This window comes from Triturus cristatus, chromosome 4_1 (assembly GCF_964204655.1).
Source record: "Triturus cristatus chromosome 4_1, aTriCri1.1, whole genome shotgun sequence".
Taxonomy (NCBI): domain Eukaryota; kingdom Metazoa; phylum Chordata; class Amphibia; order Caudata; family Salamandridae; genus Triturus; species Triturus cristatus.
Window position 1 is genome coordinate 979,284,954 of NC_140585.1, and position 18,327 is coordinate 979,303,280.

At 44.6% G+C, this 18,327-nt stretch overlaps 1 protein-coding gene across 3 annotated transcripts in view; it reads left to right on the forward strand.

Moving 5' to 3' along the window:
- Positions 1 to 18,327, forward strand: part of SCYL2 (SCY1 like pseudokinase 2) — a 408,171-nt gene that overhangs the window by 96,537 nt on the left and 293,307 nt on the right. The window lies entirely within an intron of this gene.

The following is an 18,327-nucleotide window of genomic DNA, read 5'->3' on the forward strand; positions in this document are numbered from 1 at the left end:
TCCAAGGGCCATACTGCAAGGAGCTGCACCACACCAACATTGGTGCAGTGAAGCAATATTTATTTCGTGGACAACCAATATATTTAGTTGTAGTGATTCCCTTTTGTTTATGTATTGATTGCTTATTTTATTCAGTTATTGTCCATTTTTGTGACCAGAATCCTGTGACTCAATGAAAACTTGATGGTAACTTTAAGATATATTCTAGGGATATACCGGTGGCTCATAAAGGTTAGTTCTTAGTGGTTATTTCGATGACCAGCTGGTGATAGTTTATTTTTTTCTTATATAATGCTATGCTTACTTAGGGGACAATACAATGAGATATTTGATGACAAATATATTGCCTTATTTATAGTGATACTGATTTTCTTTTTCATGGTTGCATAGTTTTAATCTCAGGGTATTCGTATCCAAGGAGTCTAGATATTAGATCTTGCCTAATTCTTGACTGCCACCTCCGCAACAGTCCTCACTACCAATACAGAAGAATAGTTATTTAATTCTAGGTAGCCATCATTGGTGCGCCTACCCATCATATGCCTCATCCAAATACAGGCTTGTTGAAGAGAATATCATTCATATTTTGGTCTTTGAGCATTTAAATCGGCCCAAGAGGCATCAGCAAGGATTATAAATAGTTTGGGTTAACAGTCCAGAATGAGTTCTTCTGGACATTTGATCAGAAATGGGATAGAATCTAAGGCGGCTAATGTCATATTTTGTATATATAAAGTTAATTCCACTACAAGAGTTTCTAATTTTGAGTCTCAGTGCAGTGGACTGTTAATTCTAAAATGTCAAGATGTTGAGGGACGTGACCAGCAAGCCACAGTGGTGGTTGTACTTGCTTAGAGTTATTGAGCTGCTCTGTACAGTCCATCATGATCCTTTATTACAAGAGTCTTGTTCCGCTAGAAAATTGCCCAGTCTGCGCTCTGCTTGCCTTAGCTGAGATCCACCTGCCTTGATGGTCTCGGGGGGGATGGCCAGAAACATGGAGCAAGACGAGCGACCCAAGTAGCCTGAATGTACTTCCTATGAATGAGCTCCGGCATTGACAGTACACTAGTTGGGACACCCTGACGAAGAATCAGGCAGCATCGGACTGTGGGGCACTCCTCCCCTTTGTCTACATGTTAAAGAAATACCCTCTGCCATAGTTTGAGGTAAACATACACCGAGGTCCCATCAACGCAAGAACGATAAGTATGATAGACCTGTGCTTGAAAGGGAGGAATCTGCTTCAGCTAAAATGACCGCTAACAGGAAGGGGATGTGGGCCCCACAACAAACACGGTTGCTATACTGCAGGCTATAGAGAGCAGGAAATAGATATTGGAAGCTTGCATCGGTGAGGTTAGATCGGACATTATAGTCCATCGACATGACCTAAGGAGCACAGTGTAGAGAGCTAGAGGGGTGAAGGGCAGGATCTCCAATGTAGAAGACACAATCTGCAATTTGAAGATAAAGGTAGGTGGAGGATGCCGAGGGCAGGGCCCGCTGAAACAACTCAAGTCTGGTTAGTTTACTTGAAGGTGATGATGGATCCAAGCTAGTGCTTTTTCTGTATGACTGGTACAAGTCTGGATTTCGCAATCTGAACCATCCATAATCTTTTTGTAGAATGTATCAATAGGGCTCTGTGGCAGAGTACCCTGCCAGTAGCTCTCCCAAGTCATTAATTTTTGGTAGTTTGAATGACAAAGACAGAGACGCGATATTGCAAGTCCCTGGACACTGGGAATCCCCATGCACAGCTCCTCTAAGATATTGATTTTTCCAGGCTATAATAATCTGGTCCAACAGCTCTCTTTTGAAGGGGTCTAGCAAAATCTCCGAGGTATGTAACCAGATTACTTCTGCTTTCTACTGACAAATGTTAAGTGATGTGGCAGGTCAAGGCCCTTTTCTTTGACACCATGGAAAGCGCATTGGATTTAGTTACATAGCAGAAAAAGTACTGAAGAAAGACAACCACAGTGGAGTGGTGTGGCTCACTGGTTAGAGGCGCAGACCCGGAAGAAGAAGTCGGCCCGGGACCAGGGTTCGATTCCCGACGCAGCAGGGTCTTGGGCCAAGGTCAGCGGACACGATAATTCTCGCCTCGGTGCCTACTCTAACCATGGATCCCACTCAGCAACTCTGGGCAATAGCTTGCTTAATCTCCACTTACGGCCCCATCAGCGCCAGGGATGCTTATCTTCACCTTGGAGATGCCCAGTAGGGACCATCTCACAGGGAAAGCCAGGATGGGTTCCCCAGCAGCACACAGCGCCGGGACACTCTTGGGAGTAGCCGCACGCTCAACATATACCCAGTAACATAACATAACAATGAAGAGGCAAATCAGAATCCGACTTGAGCGATGAAATGAAGTCAGCGAAGATGACACACTACTGAGGGGAAGAGGCAACAACCCAGAACAACTTATGAGCTTGGACTGTGACACTCCAGAGACGGAAATTGGGAATGGAAGCCGTCAACTGAGAGACGCAAGACCTCGCTGCCCCTGTGGCTAATGGCATTAATTCCTCTACTATGTGCACTGTGGCAGAGAATAGTCCATGGTTATATCTGACTTGTTTGTCGGGACTATTGGTGACAAGCATACCTAGAGCTTGGTGCCTGTGATTAGTTTCTGCAAGACCTCCTCATGATTCATTGTATATATACTGCTTTTGCCCCTGCTGATAGCCAAGGCAGACTGGAAGATGTAAGACAAATGCTGTTTATTTTGAGAGACTGTGCTTGATTTTCATTGTAAGGACTATCTAAGCCATTCACTCCCCACTTCACTTCACTTTACCTTTTCTTTTGTTGTGGTTGTTGATGTTAAGGATGGGATTGTTCAAGGCATTGTTTCTTGGGAAGTCCCAGCCATGTAGACTGCTCCCTCGACTGCCTTATTGGATAGGTGCTGTATGTTTCAGAATTATAGGGTTTGGGGTGTTTTGGGTTGTTAGTTTACTGTTTGTGTACTTTCACAGGACACTTTTTCGTTCTCTTATCATTTAGGACTTAAATGAGCATTTACAGTGTGGCAGACATATCACCTCACTCAGATCAAGTTGACCCAACGGGAAGCTCTCAAATCACATCTGTGTAGTCACATGGAAGGTGAATGGCTTACTCAACCCAATTAAGGGTAGGAGGTTATACCTGGGGCATTGCCAAGACGGACACTTGGCTGTAGGCTCCAATAATCTGCCCCGGAATTCCCCATCCTGTAGTGTATACTACACCTCCAGCATATCAAAAAGTACTCTTGGACCACCCTACTGGCAAATTGATTTGATCCCCACTGTTGCACAGCCATCGCCGCAAACGGAAGTGCGCCCTGCCAAGACCTAGTGGATGAGACCCTGCAGGCCCAACCCTGCACATCGCTCTTGTAGATGCTGGAAGGGTCGAGCGACCACTGGGGAGCGCCCCATCGGATTAGTGGATGACAGCCAGCGGTACCTGGATAACACGTGTGCAGGACCCCTGCACAGATCTTCGCTTCTTCCTCCCAGTGAGCAGTTTGATTGGGCCTTGACACTGTCGCGGCCAAATGGGACCGGCGAGCGGGGACCCTACGGGCCTAATTCTGCTCATCACGCACAGGAGTGTGGGAGGAGTCCTGGCAGACCTCCGGGGAGCACTCAGTTGGACTGGTGAGTGACATCCAGCAGCGGGGGCCTCAGGACTGAAATAACCCCTCCCCCATCGTCCTAAAGAGACGGCCCTCAGATGGACCTTTGCCATTGCCCTGCAGTGTGCCTTTGCCAGTGGGGCCCACGGGCAGCATGAAGTGATATAGGGCTGGACAGTTCTCAGAAATCACTACAACAGCATAGTAATGCTGGCCAAGATGGGGAAACCTAAGGGTGGCAAGGCTACCTTCCCTTGCCCCCGCAAGACGCAGGGCAAACAACCATATTTCAGAAGCTTGCATGCTCCCAACACACCATTACAGCGGATAGTTCTCTGAGATTCTCGCGGCAATACTGCACATCAAAACCATGCTTGAGCCTAAATAGGATGCACTTACGATAGATATGGCCCTTTTACGTGCTGGCCACCAAAAGCTGAATGAAAAGATGGATTATAACAAATCTGCCACGGCCAATCTTAGTACCTCTGTTACAAACACACAAGCACCAATTGAAACCCTCCAGCAGCTGAGACATAGGGTCGAAGATGTGGAAGGTCGCTTGCGTCAAAATAACATTTGTATTATTGGGCTGCCCGAATGTTCAGAAGGCCCCAGCATGGAACTCTTCCTGGAAGACTGGTTAGTTAATGCTAAATTGGGGCACAAGCAGTCCAAGTTTTTCCTCTTTAGAGCGAGCCCAGGGGTTCTGTTCAGGCCCTCTCCACTTGGTGCCCCACACAAGCGGACCCCAGGCCAATAGAAACCAACAGGGTCACCGTCTTTCTGGACTTTACCTCGAAGTACAAATAAACTGGGAATCTTTCTAGAAGGTGAAACAACGTCTTTGAAAGCTGAACATTCACTTTGCCTTTTATCTTCTCTGCTAAGCTTAAGATCATGCAACGAGATTCCATTGTATTTTGCACCTCCTCGAACAAAGTGTGGGATTGGCTGGAGAGTCAACCGAGACGCAACGCCAGGCTACAGAGGAGAGGACACTGCCGGTTGGTTCACGGTATGAACCAGGCATCCGCTTTGGAGGCAATTTAAGACTGGTTGACCTAACGAAAGAGCTGCCAGGAAAAGAGCGTTGGTTGTGGCTGAAGTGGAGGAAAGCACTGGGTCTTCCCCCAGAATCCCCAAGTCCGGGGACCCGAGGACCATCACCAGCTCACTCCACGGACTATGGCTGACGCTGATCTTGCTTTGGTAGCTTGATCCTCTGGGGTGGCCTGAAACTGACCCCATGACAGCTGATGGGGTGCTCTCTTATCCCCTGATGCCTGCATAAGTCCTTTGCGGAGAACCGGGTGCAACCTTGTTTTCTGCCAGGCCCATACCGTGTGTGATAAGGATCTACACAGGTATCCTGTGGCGGGGACGAAACTACACATGCTAGCTGGGGCAGACACTGCTCCACCACACCTCCCACAAGTCTCCCCAACACACCAGAGGAGACTATGAACAGAACAATACGGTGCATATGGGCGGGCAGCCGTTCTTGTGTCGACCTGACGATGGGAGTTGGGATGGTTTCCGAGTTCTATTTTACTGTTTTTCATATCCTTGTTTTCTGGACTGTTAAGACACTGAAAGGGAGGGATGCTGGTTCAGGGATGGGATGTATCGTGGGGGTTCCATTCACATTATGACCTATTCGAGACACTACTGGTACTACTAGACCTCAACACAATCCCCTAACCTGGAATGTTTGGGGCATGGCTATCTTTGTTAAAATGAACCAGATTCATACATTCCTGAAGCGTTATCACATACATATTGCTTTTTTTTTACAAGAGACTCATCTCAATAAGGAAGAGTTCCTGAAACGTAGAGGTGGGTGGGCTTAGTGGTGTGCACCACTTACTCTTGATAAACAGGGCAGTGCTGATACGGATAGCCCCAGTCGTCCTCTATGTAGAAGTAGAGGACTTCAATTATGCTATCGTGCTATATCCACCCAACACAAACCAAGCGTAGTTTATGGACACTCTTGCACCCTCTCTTCTCACAAACACCTTGCTCCTGAGGAGGTGAATTTCTTCTGACCTTTTGTCCAGTGTATTCTGCATGTCTTTACCTCTCGTTCTCAACTCAGTACCATCTATTTGGATTTTACCTAGATATTCTTTAAGGTCTGCATGGATTGTGCCAATCTCTTCATTTATTTCTTTGAGGACATTTCTGAGAGATGTCTGCTGAAGAACATTCTTCAGTGCCTCTTTCAGGGGACAACCTTGTATCCTCCTGAGACCCATTGGTTGTGTCCACAGTTGCATCTCTTTGATAGAGTGGTCTTGGCGACCTCTGACAGAACCCATGCCTACAAGCCAACCCTAGTCCTACATTCTCTTGACAGCCATCACCCCAGAAATCTCCACCTACACTCGCTTAATATGTTCTATTGTTTTTATAGAGTTGTAGGGTTTGTTTTTGTAGACCACTTGGCACGAATGCACCACTTCCGGATATGAGCCGGTTACTCGCTGTTGTAATCCAGACGCCGATGGAGTCCGCGTTGAAGCGTTCCTTGCTCACGCGAAGATTGTTGTGATACAGACACACGTTTGAGAGAGGCGGCCATACCAAAAGAATCTACCAGGCATTTTATGGTCCGACATTTGCCCATCACCGGAGGTACATCCCTTTTAAGGATTTTTTCAGAAGTAGGGCAGTATTCGAACAACTGTGACAACGTCTTTCGACGCAAGTAATTGCTTTGCATTTGAACTAGCAGTTGATCCTTTCATCCCAGTCCTGATGAGGCCCATCTAATGGGGCTGAAACACACCGACAATTGGAGAAGGAGGAATCCATTGAATATGACTTAATAACAGACATGCACACAGGAAAAGCTTTGTAGAGGTGGATAAGATACCTTTAATGTGCAAAGGATTACCTCAAAGTGGATCACATTGTATTTAAGGAACGGAAACTTTTTGTGTAAATTTTGGGTTTAGGGTATGACTATTTTTGTTTTGTGTAATTTTGCATGTTTTGCAAATGTATACTGAAAGTATTTGTTTTGTTTTATTTTGTTGATCAAAGTTGACACATAAAATGATTTTTGGTCCTAACCAGATATAAAATTAAAAGAAATAAATTGTGGTTATGACCTGGAATGAGCAAGGGATGTGACTTAATTGAAATATATGTGAATTTGATTGGACCTTGAACCAGTGTATAGGAGTAATTGATTGTACCCTATTATGAACCCTTAGGATATTTGATCCGCTGCATGACTTTTGTTTGTGTGCATGAATGAGCATAATTAGCACATCCAGCAAAGCAGCCAGCAAGTGAAGGCCGGCTATCTCTCAACAGCCTTCAGTTAGGATGGGTACAAGATTGTGCCTGTTACCACTGTGGCCTGGGATAAAGGTTCTCTCTGACTCTTGCTCACTATGCACAATTTTTATAAGATTATTCAGAAGCTTGTTGAAGACTTTCAGTATAAACAATCAACCATAAGTCGGGTAGCAGCCTTTCAGCTGTTTGCACTCTACAAGACCATGCTCTTTTAAAACGCATCTAAATAAATTATGCAATAATCAACTTTCTGAAAACGTTTATTTCAGAAGAATGATTAAAAATAAAATTATCAACTTGAATGATTAAATAACACAAACATATTCATGTAAGATTCTATTTGCAGGACAGTACAACTTGAAAAGAATGTGTGCTTTATTTAATCATAAGTAATCATTTTTGTTTCTTCTTCGATTTCCTTCTTCCATAATTGTGGTACATTTTTGGTTCAAAAAACGGTAGCCAAGATTTGAAGGGTGGTTGCAGGCATTGCCTGCAACCAGCTTACGGCCCCCTAGCACACAGCTATCTCACTCAGTCCATTTGTGATTTGGTGTTACTAGCTCTCTCCCATGTTACTGTGGGTGCCCTGAAGTGCCCACATTGCCTAATACCAAAGAATTCTTTCCGATGTGCACTAAGAGCAGTGAGTCATACTGTGAGGTGAAACTACTTTAATATTTCTTGACATGTGCAGACTAATATATGGTCAGCACCGAAATGACAGGCAGCCTGATCTCCTGAGTTGTACCAAGATGCTTCACCAACTTAAAACAAGGGAATTCGCAGAAGTGCTCAGTGATTCCACAACAACCCCCTATGTCATTTCCAAGCTTTGGTACCACAAGCCCAAGAAGTCTCATAAGACCACCAGCTCTGCAACAGGAACTTTAGCAAGTTTGGTACTGAGACACATACACTTTTATGGTCCTGAGGCGCTGGCACCTGGTGTAGATTGTTCTGCAAGGGTTCTTATTATTAAATGGTTGAACTGTCAAATTCCCAAAAAAGTTCATAAGAGAAGTAGAAGAACACCATGTTTGGTTCCATTAGCAGCAGGCAGTCTCATGAAGAGTGGAGTCTCAACCACCATCATGATGGATGAACAGGCTTTGTTATTCTTAGGGAAATCTTGTCTTAACTGTATACCACAAGGTTTAAGGGGCATCAGAGACTACCCAGCAGGAGGCGTATTCTTTATAAAAGGCTGCTATAGGCACTGTGCAGACCACCAGAATGCCTCTTCATGAGCATGTGACTTCTTAGTAATTGCAGCTGCAATTTCTAGTAAAGGTTTCCCTACTGTAAAGTGACAGACTGCTCTTTGCTAGCAAATCTGTGGAATGATTTTAGGAGTATGGTACATTTGTGTAATCTTAATACACATTCTTTAAAAATTATTGACGTACCTCACTGGTGTTAACACGTATCTTTGGCAAGTTTAAAAAAAGTGCTCAAACTGTGATCAGGTTAGAATTAATTACTTATAGAGTGCACATTGCTAGCATTGCACCTGTCTCTCATAAGATCCCCAGATGGTTCTTAGGTTCCTTCTGCCATCAGTTTTTCCAATTGTGTCAGCTTTGTTTATCAAAACTAAAATAAAACAATACTTTTTGCAATTTCTTTCTGCTGTAACTCTAATAGCCCAGGCATTTCCATAAGGCATGACTTTTGAGGAGGCTGCACTTTTGCCCTTGGTCCTTGCACTCTTCCAAGACTACTGAAAAATGGTCTGTATAGCGCTATATAAATATCACATATACACATGCATTTCAAACCCATATCATTCAAAGGACCCAAGTACTAGTGGCAATTCAGAGGAGAAGGATGGTTTTTATAAGACCCCCTGTCTAAAACAAAGGTTTTCTATAACTTTGCACTGAACACATTGGTGTGGATGAAGCAAACCTGCGTGAACCCTGCCGTAGTTACAAGATGATGGTTCTAGCGGTGGGTACTTCCTTCATGAGCCAGCCAGAGATCCACTCCCCCAATTTTAAAAGACTTTCTGAAGCAGACACAAAAGGTATGGCTAGCCTCCCCTGTCGGCTCCAATGATGCCCAAAACTATGTCATTGAAGTGATTTTTTTTGTTTATTTTTGGGAGGTGATTTTAACGCCATTGCAAGCAACAGTCCCCCCCCAGCTTCTAAAGGAACAGATATAGGCTTCTTTACTTCTTCAACTGATGATCAGCAAAAGAAACAACATTGACTCTTTAACCACCTGTACTCATCTGGTTGTGGAGGACAGGGCTTCTTCTGGCTTCTTCTAAAAGGTTTGAGGGGAACACTGTGTACACAAACAATGATTTATAATAGGTTAGGGGTATTGAAACCATTCCGTATGGGTGACTGCTCTGGTTATAAAATGCAATAGATCTGGAGTTTTCTCCTGCATTTTTCTGGCATGAAGCAAGCTTGCAGTGTACATCATTACAGTAAACTAAATCGACATATAACCACCATTTTATTAAATCTGTTCCTTAAAGATGTGGGCTGGACTCTCAATTCTCCTTACAGACTTTCTCTGCGTAAATTACTGACCTTTGAGTCTATGGAATGTATGTTTGTGTAACTTAATTAACACTGTTTAAAAATGCATGGGATACTTCACTTGGGCTAACTATATACTTGGCCAACGTAGCAAAGTGATCTGATTATGATAAGGTCAAAAATGATTAATTATATAGAGTGCTCATTAGTTCCTTATCCATTTGGTACTTTGAAACAGATATAGTCAAACTTAGATCTGAATGGATGAAGCCTAACCTTAAGCAATATGGAGTATATACACTTGTCTTATATCAAATGCACACACAATATCAAATAAAGGAAGGACCTCCTGGCTACATATGTATGATCTTTCCAAACCCCCTGTGTCTGTAGGTGTATTAGAACTCTCACCCACTGGGATTGCCAGTGTCATGCATCATCATAGAGTTGTTGTGTAGAGACTTATTTTTTTCCCTCTGTACAGGTTTATTTAATGTATGCATTTTTAGGGCTCGCGTCTGCGTTGCAGTGCACGGCACTGCTTGCGCAGCGAGAGCCCTTTGGTACGGGGTTTTGAAAGCTGACCACACGCGTGCGTGTGATCAGGCTTTCGCCGGCAGGCATTGGCTTTCGCGTGTTTTTAAAAAGAAAAAAAAAAGCACGCGATTGGGCAAAGGTGGGGAGCATGTCCCGCCTTTACAACGCCCATTCCCGACTGTGTGTCTAGCACGCGCAGCAGCGCGCGTTCGCCACGCTGCCGCTCTCCCTCCCCCCGCTCCTCTGTGGTGCGCACTCACCACTGGTTCCCCCACTGCTCATTTTAAATGGGAGGCGCGTGTCTTTTTTTTAATATCCTATTTCTTTAATGCTCTTTTTTTCAAAAATGCAAGCCTTTCCTTGCTTCGGTGCAGCAGCTCCACCACTTGCGGGAGGCAGAAAAATGCTTTGGGGTGATATTGCCTGTTAGGGTAACATGAGGGGGGTGGGGTTGTCAGCGGAAGGGGGGACCGCGCTTGAGTCAATATCACCCCTAATGACTCCGTCTTAGTAAATTCTAGCTTGCTGACCACCAGGGGGTGGTGCAGCAGTAATAGGAAGGTGCCCTGCTTAGCCGGGTGTCACCCGCATTTCCGTGCATAATGCAGACTGCGAGCTAGGCCTGGCATGCCTGGATAAGCTGTTTTTCATCCCCGAGGGGCAATTCTAGGGCCTGCATTGAGGAGGGGCAGTTCTGCCAGCCGACAGTGCTATCCCCTGGGAGAAGCGATCACTGTGGTTCTTTGGCCATGACTTCCGGTGGCAGAATACGTCAGTAACGCAAGCCCTTGTGTATAGTGTATGCTGTTAAAGCTAGGCACGGTGGGCGCCGCTGCACTGCAGTTCTCCACAGCTGTCGTATTGACCAGGAGAATTGTACCATATTTAACCGAAGAATGCAACAGGGTCCGGGGTCAGATGCCCAGCAGGCATTCCATGCAGGGTCCCAACTACCGTGGTGCCCTCCTCCTCCCCAGTGCGGGGCACAGTGGGGGCTGGAGGTTGAAAGGAGGGCAGTAGGATGGTTGGCTGTGTACATAATGAACGGACGATGGTGTCTCTTACCTCCGGTTGCTGTTGTGGCATGTACTGGGGGCCATCAGTCCAACACCGATGGTTTGCTGGATGCGGCGTCGGGCTGCAGGCCACAGACCGCCTGTGGTGCAGGTATGCGAAGGAAAGTTAAGCCGTTGCCTGTCTCATATAAGGTGGGCGCCAGCAGGGAAAGGAGGCTCGAGAGGGGCAGCAACCATACTGACCATTAATATGAGAGAGCTGAGGCCAGGCACTTCCAGGGCATCGACGGTATGGGTGTTAGGAGGCATGTGTTTCTCAATGAAATGAACACTCAACGCACATCCTGTCAGCTGGAATCACTGCAAGGGAACTCTACCTTTGAACCCTTTCCGAGTTAGTTGATGAATCGGCATTAACTTCCATGAACAAGTGATCAAACACAAAATGAAGTAGGGAGCGTGCAATCTAAGGGCTTTCGCTCACCAGCAGAAGGATTAAGTGGTAGAATCGTGGTGTCTTATGACCGCTCCAATGTGATGTCCATTAAAAGCTGTTCACTGCACTATGCGAAATGTAAATGATTTTATTGATACCTGAATCTAACGGTGCAAGCACCACACGGATTCATAATAAATTTAACAGTGCATTTCAAGCATCATTTAGGCAGCGAGTTATATAATTGCCGATGTCTGAGTTGGCACAGAGCACCTCCTTCCAGGGCAGAAGAGGTATGAATCCTGCTCTCAGACTGGGTAACCAAGGTTGAGTCCTGGCGTCGTCGGTACACATGTGATCTCTGGCAGGCCTTAAGTTCCCCTGGAAATAAATACATGAAATACATTCAGCAAAATAATCTCCAATGCCTCCAAAGGCTATCCTTTCGAGACATTACAAGGGAAGTACAGAGTGGCAGCAACCAGATGCTGAAGGAAGCCTTGCTAAACTCAAGCCATGAGCCAGGTAAGATGCTGTGACCACACAGCCCATGATCCTGTACATGGCGCATCTGGATCAGCAAACGTGGCGCAGTGCCGCAGATGGTCATGCTTTTCCCCCAGGCAGTACAGGCCACGTTCGTTTAATGGCTGGTGAACTGCGAGGTTAAGGTGCGCTCATTGGGAGCCCATTATCCCGCCCCAGTCCAACTGTGACAGACAGTGCCATGAAGCATGCAGCTTATCTCCATCGCCACGACGTGCACTAAGTACTCGGTTGCTCCCGGGGGATCGTAATTGAGGTTGAGGCTACTGATCTGCACATACTACATATACTGGTGCATGGGACAGAGAGGGGGACACAATGCAGCGGCATACTATTGGCCATGCCCTTGGGTGCAGGAATTATACTTTCTGTTGGTATGCAGGAGATGGGTGGAACTGTGTTACCAGCGCCAACGCGATACTGTGAGGGCCACACAAGAGACAGGCTGGCATTAAACATGACTCGGAGACAACGAGGGGCCTCAGTGTCATCCGGGGTATGTCCCAATTGGAATGGAGCAGGCAAAAAAAATCAGTACTTTTTCTTGTAACTCCACTGCAGTAGCAGATGGGGAAGAGCCTTGTATGAGTCGAGTTTCTCAACACGTTACGGATCGAGGTAGCACACCAGCTTTCAAAGGCAGGGGAAGAATCTTGCCTCATTCTGTACACCAACCATCGAATTTCTTAGCTAGAATGGGTACGTTTGTTTTTCATGAGCAGAAATGGGTGGTATTTCCATTAACTGGTGCATGACAGGCAGGCAAGGACAATGTGAATGTGCAGCTGTAGCTGGTGAAACTGCGTTTGCAATTAGTGAACGAGTCCTCTACAACTTGTTGCCACTTCCAGCGTTCGCAAAACGTTAATGCAATGCAGAAGAGCTTCCGTCAAGAGCTCATGGGTCCGAACAGTTCCAAGTCATCACCCCAGACTCAGCTCCGGAATGCGCATGGACTAGGAAAGCATATGTGAGATTTCTTGGAAATATCAGCAGAGGTCCCCGTCGCGGGTTTAGGGCATCTATTGAGAGAAACCAATATATCAACCAGGAACCGTTTTACAAAGTGATATTGTAGGTTTGATTTTGTTAACCAGGCTTTCATGGTACTAATTCCACTTATCAACCATACGCAAGGGGGGGGGGCTTACCTTTCCACATGATCAAAGCCCTCATCATCGCCACACTAGTGTCGAGATGAAGACACGATCCCAGCACAGACATGAGATAAATAAATAACCCTCACTTGTACCCTAAGTGCCGATCACTTCAAGGTTATAGAGCAGCTCCTGTGTAGATCAGCAACGAATAATGACAGCGAGCATCACAATGGTAGCTAATATTCAGTACCAGGCTGGGATAAATACATAGAGTAAACGAGCCATAGGTTGCTAGCAGCCAAACTGTTTACCAAGGTTTGCATGTAGGAGACTGGTCTTGTCAATCAATCAATTAATCAATCAAAATAGCTTTATTCGATTCTATGTCATAAAATCATAAGAGCACAATGATAAAAAACTATTAAAAGAAGAAGAAACTGCAATTCTCCAAGTTCAAATACAATCAATGAAATAATATAAAAAATACAGTTAGTATAAAAACAGAAATACTTAATATAATCCATATATATTACCTACTGGCGGTCGCCAGTAGGTAGTTATAGTTAGGACCACGTTTCCATAGGAAATCTGCAACATTCTATTTTGAATAACTTTGGCGCCGGTCGACGAATCCTCGCGAATTTTTCAAAATAGGTGGGGCGCTACGCTCCGCTCCTACCCTGAAAGTCTCGGGGGGGATTCGTCAAGCGGGGGCTGAGATAAAAGGGGGGTCCCAAAACGCGTTTTTCCCATGCATTTTTCCATAGGACTTTTAGACAGGGCTACAGCCCGAACGGCTGAACAGAATTTAATGAAATTTGGCAGAGAGGTAGTCCCCAGGTCAAGGAAGTGCCTTTTGTAGGTTTGGTGTAAATCTGTTCAGTAGATTCTGAGAAAATAGCCTTTAAATCAATATATATATCTGAGCCAGCTTACGGTGCGCTTACGGTGCGCTTACCGTACGCGTACGGTGACGTGCGCGAGCGCGATTCTGATTGGCCGTTAGATCTTAGTAAACATTCGAATCGGTCGAAACCAGGAAGCGGCGGCCGCCATTTTCTCTCTCGCACTCTGAGGGGGGGAGGATAAACAAAGTGTAAAAACATGTAAAGGGGCTGTTTAGACAGCTCCCAAGCACCTAGCCATGTTGGGGGTGTCCCCAACGATCCCCCAAGTGAAAAAGGCAATTTTAATTTTTTTGTAAATTTCGCCGATTACGCTTACCGTACGCGTACGGTAGCAAAAAATAAAAAAAATAAAAAATATCCAAAATCTCCCCACCCCGTGTGCAAATGGCCCCCTTAGGGCACCATTTGTGCATGGCTTATATCTTGCAAACAAAACATATATTTTACCAGTCACAACAATGCTCATCATATGTTTCCTCCATGTGCGCATGGTGCGCGATGCGCATCGTGCGTTCATGGCCCATCTAGCGTAACGTGGACACGCGGTGCGCGAAGCTCACCGCGTGCTCACTGTGCGCGCACGGTGCGCGCACGGAACGAACTGCGTTAAGTGGGCGCGCACGCCACAAATGGCGTAAAGTAACTTAGCATTTAAAAAACCGTGCAAATTCACTGAAAAAACCATAGGTTTCACACATGTTATAGTTAGCTGGACATTTTACTGATAAAAAACCAATGAAATTCCCCTGTTATAGTTACTGTAGGCAACTATAACTCACGCGACCGTAATCCTCTGCTGATGACATATGTGTCTTTATGAAAAAAAAATATTTGTAATATATGTATAGCTAAAATTTAATGGAAGAAGACATGGGCAAATAAGTGTCTAAATACAGTATTAGCATCAGCAGAGGATTGCGGTCGCGTGAGTTATAGTTGCCTACAGTAACTATAACAGGGGAATTTCATTGGTTTTTTATCAGTAAAATGTCCAGCTAACTATAACATGTGTGAAACCTATGGTTTTTTCAGTGAATATATATATATATATATATATATATATATGTAAATATACAAAGAAAAAAAAAAGAAAGTGCAGGGACACCGGTTATTCACGATTTCTTCACATGGTGTTCCGAGACCTTATGACAGCTTTTAACCTCTTCAGTGCCCTGCCCTTTCCACGCCCTGTGCCGGGCGTTTCATTAGCGGGCGGGGTTCATGATGAGATAGTCTCGTCATGGGCACAGCGCAACCGCGCTCCATGACAAGACTATCTCGTCATGGGCACTGAAGGGGTTAAAAAGGAAGAGGTAGCCACTATAATAAATTCATTTTCTAACATCTGTAATCTTAAAAAAGCTATTCTACATTGTTTTAACTTCTATCTTCTAAAAATGGGCAATAAAAAAATATTCCTCGGTGCAACATAATATTTACAGAACAAGGTGCAATGCATTGTGGTCAATCTAGAAATATCATCGCATGGGCATATAGGATGGTGTTTAGTCCAATCATTAATATCAGGAAATGTAACCATCCTAAAGAAAGACCCACTGCGGAAACGGGCCAAAAGCATACGAGAAAAACTGCTTTGTACCACTATTAAGTAGGGCTGTAAACCTATACAAGTGGACATCAAATGATTTGCGATGACCGATTTCTTTTCTCTCTCAATGAGCCAGCATTTGTTCTCTAGGTAGTTCAAGCAGTGTGTCTTAAGGGATTTTCTGGAAACGGATTCCAAACTACTGGGATTATAAAAATATTCAGGGTGGCCTATGTCATGTGTCATATCTTTTTTATATAGCTAGTCCAAGGCAAATTTGCCACCCCGTCCAACTTAAGACAGTCCATAATTACATCCCTATTGAAGCACGTCTCAACCGATACCCATATCTTGTGCCATAAAAGGAGAGGGGTAATCTTTATAGTGTCAGAGATATGTGCTAGACCAAGTTCCCTGTGACAGCAATAAGTGGCAGTCGAGCTAGGGACCGCCAATAAATAACGCAAAAAAGTATTTTCACAGCGTTGTATTTGGTCCGAGCATTCAGTACCCCATATGCCTACCCCATATGTGCCTATTGAAATGCATTTAGATGGCCAAAAACTCTGGGACTGGTCTTCCACCTAGTTTTTTTGCAAAGTTACTAAGGGCTCCTATGGCTCTCGTCAGGGTCAACTTTCTGCTGTTCGTGGCTGCTGCCCAAGAGCCCCTCCAATCCACGGTCAGGCCTAGGTATGAGAATTTATCCGTGCTTGCAATTTATTTATTATCAATAAAAATATCACATGTCTTTCTCAGTTTTGTCCCACAGCTCATAGTAAATGTCTTAGTGATATTTACCTTTAAATCCCGCTCTGACATATAGGCGACAAAATTTGAGACAGACCTTTGCAAGCCCAGCTGTGTTTGCGACATTATAACTGCATCGTCTGCGTATAATAGAATAGGAACAGGGGTACCCTTGATGGTTGGATAGTCATGATGGAACTCGCTCAAGTACTGCCCCAAGTTATTTATATAGAGGGAGGAAAGCAAAGGGGCAAGAATGCACCCCTGCCTAAACCCTCTTTTTATGGGGAACCTGGTTGAACATTCTCCCTGTTTCCCATACTTTACCCTTGCACCTGCCCCCTATATAATTCCTTTATGAACACCAGCAAAGAAGGATCCAACTCTAGGTCTTTAAGAGTGTCCCACAGCATGACATGTTTAACGCAATCAAAAGCAGAACTTAAGTCCACAAAAGTGAGGAAAAGTTTGCCCTTCTTCGCTTTTGTATATTTGTCAATTATCAGGGACAAATTGAGTCCCTGTTCAATAGTCCCTAGACCTGGTCGAAAACCATATTGAAAGACTGATAAAACACCTGTCTCTTGGACCCAGATCTCCAGCTTGTTTAAAATAACCCTTCCTGCTATTTTCATAAAAGCATCCAATAAAGATATCGGGCGGTAACACTTAGGCTCATTTCTATTCCCTTTCTTGAATATAGGTATCACAATGGCATCGGCCCAGGTAGGGATTAACCCATATCAGGTACAACTAATTAATACATTAGTTAAAAGAGGAGCCCATAGACCTATATTAGATTTATAGGCATCCACCGGGATGCCATCCGGTCCTGGCGCTTTCCTTGAGGCACTATCAGTTATAGCCTTAATGACTTCCTCAAGGGTAATATTGATCTTTAGTGGGAACGGTCCACGGTCAATGTTTTCATCTACTCTCAGTGCAACTATATCTGTCACATTACCATCTATGGTCTCGTCCCTATAGAGCCCTGAGAAGAAATCTACCCACATATCACCACTAATAGCCATGTCTATAATATCGGTCTCTCTGTTATTAAAAAAAGGAGCATTAACCGCCTTCCAGAAGCCAGTGTTGTCTTTGTTTATGCAAGCCTCATGTAAGGCGCCCCATGCTTCCTTTTTTAATGTTGCCCTGCGTTTTTTTTGCGCCAACTGGTACAAGGATCTTGCCTGCCTTATTTTATCCCTGCATCTCGGTACGTTATGCAGGGCCTTTTTTAAGTGGGTGTGGGCCTTCGTGCATTCTTTATCAAACCAGCCCTGGGGGGATTGCTGGCCATGTCGTTTTTGTCTTGTTAATAGCTTCCTGGCCTCAACTGAGATCTTAAGGAAAGTGTTAATTATATCTTTATCCTCCCTGTCCTGTGAAAGGCATGTCGCTATATCCTCTGTGCTATTATTAATCAGGCCTAGGAGGAATGCCCCGGGATCCACTTTTGTCCAATTTAGCATGTACCCGTTTATGCTGGCAAGATAAATATCGCTGTTATATTGCGAATTGCTATCAAGTTTTTTCTCCTGCCCTTTTAGAGCGAGATCTAGGCAAATAGGGTAATGATCACTCAGAAAAAAGTCAAGAGTCTTGCAAGAGAGTACATTACGGGAGTACCTGTTGGATATTAGGACAAAATCAATGGTAGAATTACATCCCCTTCCATTGTAAGTTGGTTGAAACAAAGTGGGAGACAAACATAATTCATTTGCATTGCCAAGATCAAATTGGAAGGCTATGTCGTTCAACAGATCTCCCAAAGAAGTATGTGAAAAATGTGAGAGTATATCTTCATTTTCGTTACCCAGCCCACAAATACCTTGTTCGCTAAATTGGCACAACGAGCACTTGAAATCACCCATCCAAATAGTAAACATGTCTCCCTTTAGTTTTCCTTCAAGATTTTTTAAGGATGTGCCCAAGTTCGATAAGACATTCGTTTGCTGGGCTTTAGGAATGTTATTATATAAGTTTATTAAAACTACATCCCTTTGCCCACATAAATTCATAGACAGGATCT